Raw genomic sequence first — 5,465 nt, 5'->3', positions numbered from 1 at the left:
TCTAAACCACCGGTCATTGGATCAGTGCCCCCCACTCCCAGACCACTAAGACCTCACCTGACCTGCTCACGCCTGCCAAGATCTGTTCCCAACTGACGTCAGCTTCACGGAAGGTCAGGACTTGAACGCGTCTCTACAGTGGATTTACTTCTACCCAGCTGTTACAGCCTGAACGTTTGTGCTTCCCCAAAACTCGTGTGTTCACATTGACCGCCCGGGATGTCGGGAGCCAGGGCCTCGGGGGCGATGAGGCTGTGGGCATGGAGCCCCGAGGGGACCAGTGTCCCTATAACGGGGGCTCCGCGGAGCCCCGGCCCCTTCCACGCTGCGTGGATGCAGCGAGGAGGCTGGCGATGTCCTGGAAGACTGCTCCCAGCAGACCGCGACCGTGCCGGGTCCCAACCCGGATCTCCCGCTCCGAGCTGTGAGAAAGACGTGTGCTGTTTCTCAGCCGGTCTGCGGCCTCTGTCACCACAATCCGACCACACTCGGACCCGGTACAGGCTTTCTCGGGAAGGGAGGCTCGGAGGACCCGACTGTGCCCCGCCAAGGTCACCCCAGAAGGTGGCTGTGCTCGGAGAGGGGGCCCTTCCAGACATGAGCAAGGGGGTCAGCCATCACCCACTCTGACTGCTGTCCTCGACACATATTTTCTTTCTTCTCCCCGGTGTTTCCACTCAGTGCCTACGGTTTAGCGTCTTCCAACAAGGTAGGTCAGGAACAAAGCGGCTCTTCCGGAAGACGGCAAAAGCCTCGGAGTCCGCAAGCTTCCGTGACAGCCCCGGGCGTGCTCAGCCCCAGGGTCGCAGCCCCACGTGTGACCGGAGAAGATCCTGGGGACTGGGTGCCCCCCCACCGCTGCTCAGGGCCCTACATGACTCCACGAGCAAGGACGCGGGGCGCACGAATCCCAGTCCGGAGGCGAGGGACAGAGGGTCAGCGTCACTGCATGCATGGCGGGTGGAAATCTGAGTCTGCGGGGGTTGGGGGGCAAAGCTTCCAGGAGGAGTTGATGATTGAGCTGCGACTGGGGAGCGGAGCAAGGTCAGCTCCATGGTGTGGGATGGGGGGGTCGGGGAGGATGGAACGTTCCCGAAGGCACGTGCCAGGCCGTGTGTGGTGGGAGGAGCCAGGCAGAGAGGCTGGCAGAGCCCCGGGGATGCCCCGCATTTAGAAGTCAGGGAGACAAGGACCAGCTGGGAAGAGCGGAGGTCAGAAGGGGAGTCGCAGGCGTTGAGGCCCCCGCGTCTGAAGGAAGCCACGCCCCTGCCACCGGTGCAGGAAGATGGCGTCACAGCGTCACACTGGGGGCCACGGGAGACACGGAGGCAGGAAGTGAGGTGTCTCACGTGGGACAGCCAGCACACGGCGTGTCTTCCGGACCCTGACCGGGCAGGAGGAAGGAGGGAGACACAGCAGGGCCCCCCGGACCAGGCAATGGAGGGGGCACCCGGGATCCGTGAACCGTGCTGACCGCGGGAGAGAACATGGCATTTCCTGTGGTGCCCATGGCCCTCCTGGCAAATAGAACCCCGATTTTGTCCAGGACAGGGAGGGCAGTGGGCAGCCCCGCAGCACAAAGTGGGAACTCCCCCTGGCCATGGTCAGGGGCCCTGAGAGGAGCCTCAGCCGGACAACGCCCAGGGGACCCACATGGGACATGGCAGGGGCTCCGGCTGACCCTGACAGTGAGGTAGGTGCAGGGCTAGCCTGGGATGGGGGGATGAGGTGCAGAGTTAGCCTGGGATGGGGAATGGGAGTGAGGTGTGGAGCTAGCTTGGTATGGGGGAGGGGTGCAGAGCTAGCCTGGGATGGGGGATGGGGTGCAGTTAACCAGGGATGGGGTGGGTGCAGAGCTAGCCCTCTTGCGTGGTGAACCCGTCGGCCTACAGACCCCAGAACCTCCTCCCGCGTCCGAGGGCAGCCTGCACACCGTACTAGGCCAGTGGCAAAGCACCTTTTCTCCAAAGGCAACTTGGGTGTGTCATGTGTGTGGTACTGATTGTAAGAAACGCTCCTCCCTCTTAATGGATTTGCTGGGTTACTCGGGCTGAGGAACTGGTGATTTTTGTAACTCCCATTAAATGCTTACTTTTCACTTCCATGGTCTCCTGGGACTTGTCTCTATTCAGTTTTCTTGGTGACCCCTTGGTGACCGTCTTCCTGAGGTCAGCTCAAGAGCTGGACCCAACGCCCGCAGCAGAACTTATCTGTGGTGTGTTCTCTGCCCCACCGTGGGGACCCAGGCCCACCCTGCCCAGTCACTGTCCATTCCCCTGTGGGGCTCCCTCTCTTGGGCCACATGGTCCCGGTCCTGAGCTATCCCTGCGCCAGGTGACTGGGGAGCTGGCCACGCGCCCCCATGGGAAGCCAGCCCTACTGGACTGGGTCCCAGGAGCTGACTTCCTGGGCTGACCCAGCGGGATTTTTCAGGAAATGTCGGACAGAGCACAGCGGCCTAATGGACCGGGGATGGCCTCACAGGTGCACAACAGGGAGGGGGGGCCTCAAAATACAGATGGTCTCCAACTTATGACGGTTTCTCTCGTGACTTCCAGCTTTACGATAGAGCGAAAGTGATCCACAACCAGTAGGAGCCATACTGGAATTCTGAATTTGGATCTAGTCCCAGCCGTGCTGTCTACGTCCCATCCTCTCCCAGCAGGCTGGGCCCGGCCGCGACAGCCGGTCAGCCAGACCCACCGCCCGCAGGGTCCACAGCTGATACCCCAACAGCCGTTCTGTTGTTGCTTTCAGCACAGTGCTGGGTAAGTGAGGGAGCTGGTCACTTTATTATACACGAGGCTCGCATCATGATTCTGCCCAACCACAGGCTGACGTCCGTGCTCCTGCCCCGTGTGTCTACGGCAAGGCTAGCCCAGCGGCGATGTCCCATAGGTTATGTGTGTCACGTGCATTACCAGCTCATGGTGGGTTTATCAGGACAGGACCCCTGTCCTGGGTCGAGGGAGGCTGTGTGTCCGGAAGTTCTGGGACGCGTCTCCCCTCGAGAGGCAGGGCTGGCCGCGTGGCTGCCAGCAGACAGGGTGCAGCGAGGCTGGCGGTCCCTCTGGCACTGCGGCTTCGGGAACCGCTCGCCATCTGGGATGCTAATCTCCACCCACTGACTTGTGGTGACAGCCACGGCCAGCCACTGAGCCCGGAAGGAGAAGGGGTGGGGCAGGAGGGCCCAGGAGCAGTCACAGCTGTGGGCTCCAGGCACCCTGCCTGGGAGGCAGGTCCTGACCTGTGGTCTCTGCCAACTCCTCCAGTGCCCAGGAGGAGTGAGAAAGGGGCACGCCGCAGGCTACTGCGCCTCTAGGGAGGCCGGGTCCCCTTGTTGAGGCAGAAATGATTGAGAATAACATGACTGGAGATGGAAGGGGTCCCGGGTCCCCTGCTCAGCCCTGCCCCTCCCCGTGAACCCCCCCAACCCTGCCCCAGGCACAACATCACATACAGGACTGGTGGCTCCCGGACATAGGGAAAAAGCAGAACAAATTTCTTTCCCAAAAGCTTAGGAGAGACCATCGGGGCAGCCAAAGGACATGGTCAGAGGCTCCCAGCCCCAGCGTCTGCTTCTAAGAAATCCTCCTTCTGGGGGCGCCTGGGGGGCTCAGTGGGCTAAGCCTCTGCCTTCAGCTCAGGTCATGATCTCAGGGTCCTGGGATCGACCCCACATCGGGCTCTCTGCTCGGTGGGGAACCTGCTTCCACCTCTCTCTCTCTGCCTGCCTCTCTGCCTACTTGTGATCTCTGTCTGTCAAATGAATAAATAAAATCTTTTAAAAAAAAGAAAGAAAAGAAATCCTCCTTCTTAACTTCCTCCTTATGTCTTTATTCCCTGGGTTCTGCCTCGTGTTATTTTAGACTGAAACACGTAATCCAAATAAGTCCCCTTTTCAATGAAAGAAAAAAGAAAGTGGCATCAATTTCAATGATAAGGATGTACATTTAGGGTGAGGGAAACCCGCCCCTATGGCCAAAGGAGAGGCTCCCCCGCCACGGACATGCCACCCGCCCCGTGGTCAGGTGCCCCGCTAAAGTCAGAGTAGGTGAGAGGGGTATTGGGGACCCTACCCCTCAGCCGTGTAGGGAGACGGAGCCGTTCTGTTCCTGACGCAGAGGCAAGCGCACACTATGTCTCGGTCTGTCCTATAACAGAACACATGTGCTGGGGGCGTGGGGGCACTCGTCAACACACACTGACTTCTCTCGGTTCTGGGGGACGGAAAGTCCAAAACTAGGGGCCAGCATGGTCACGCACCGGAGAAGGCCCTCTTGCAGGCTTCCGGCCAGGACCGCTCACTGGGACCTATTAAAAGGGCTCCAGTCCCACGCACGGGGCCCCACCTTCAAGGCCTCGTCACCTCCCCAAGACCCCACCGCCATCATCTCCGGACATCCAGATTCAACGCCCGAACTGGGGTGGGCACGAACACTCAGACCACCACAGGCCAGACTCTGGAGGAGATCTCTGCACGCATGGGCAGGAAAGCGTTTGAAAACCCAGAGAGAGAACCCACGAGAGTGAAAGGCATTTCCTCTCCAAGCCCAGCCAGACCCCCAGCAGGCCGGGGTCCAGCCTGTTTCAGTCTCCAAGTCCGCGGATGCCATTTGGATGACAATCCTTTCTGCATCCTTTCTTGTGCCCGGCCCCGTAACTGAGGGAGCCCTCTCCCTCCCCAGCAGTCGTCCCCCACCAAGGAGACAAGTTCTTCCAGGGGAATTGCTATTTGCTGAGTGGGAAACACAGAATTCGGACGACAGAGTATTTTGTTTTCCTGCCTCTGACAAAGCTCCCCCCGCAGGGCGGGCCAGGCCCTACGGGTAGCCTGACGCTGAGCCCAGGTGCATCCGGTGAAGCGGGCTGCTCATTCCCGGCCCTGCTCCCTGCCTGCCCGGCGTCCCCCCTTGGTGCAGCCGCAGCTCCCTGGGTCCAGGCCAGTCCTACCCCAAGGCTCAAGGTGTCCCCTTGATCTAGCCCAGGCCAATCAAAATCAATGTTGATTTGGGGATAGACAGTACCACCGTCCAGGCCCTTTGGAGGCAACCTGGAACTCTCGGGGAGATTATGGGGACAAGGTGCTCCTCCTGCTGGGCTGTAACCTGATGGGATGTATGTCTGGGGGGCTGGGAGCCAACCGTACCCCCCTTCAAAGTTCTCTGCAGCATGAAACCAGCCCAGGAAAAGAGCCGCAGACCCTGACGTCATAGGCGTGCCAGGAACCCGTTGTGACGTCATGGGAACCCGTCGTGGGGAAGACACAGGCTTCAGTGACTTATGCAAACAAAGGGAGCACTCACCGCCTTTTCCTTAGGCTAGTCCGAGTTGTATTCCCGTCCCTTGTGGACTACAGAGGCACCGTGAGCTCGGACGTTGTACTGTGTGACCAGAGGGACATCCCGGCTGGTACTGGGGAGCGGGCCAGCTGACTAAGACACAGGGCGGGGGCAGGTGTGTGG

This window comes from Lutra lutra, chromosome 12 (assembly GCF_902655055.1).
Source record: "Lutra lutra chromosome 12, mLutLut1.2, whole genome shotgun sequence".
NCBI lineage: Eukaryota > Metazoa > Chordata > Mammalia > Carnivora > Mustelidae > Lutra > Lutra lutra.
Note: the sequence above shows the minus strand (reverse complement) of the source record.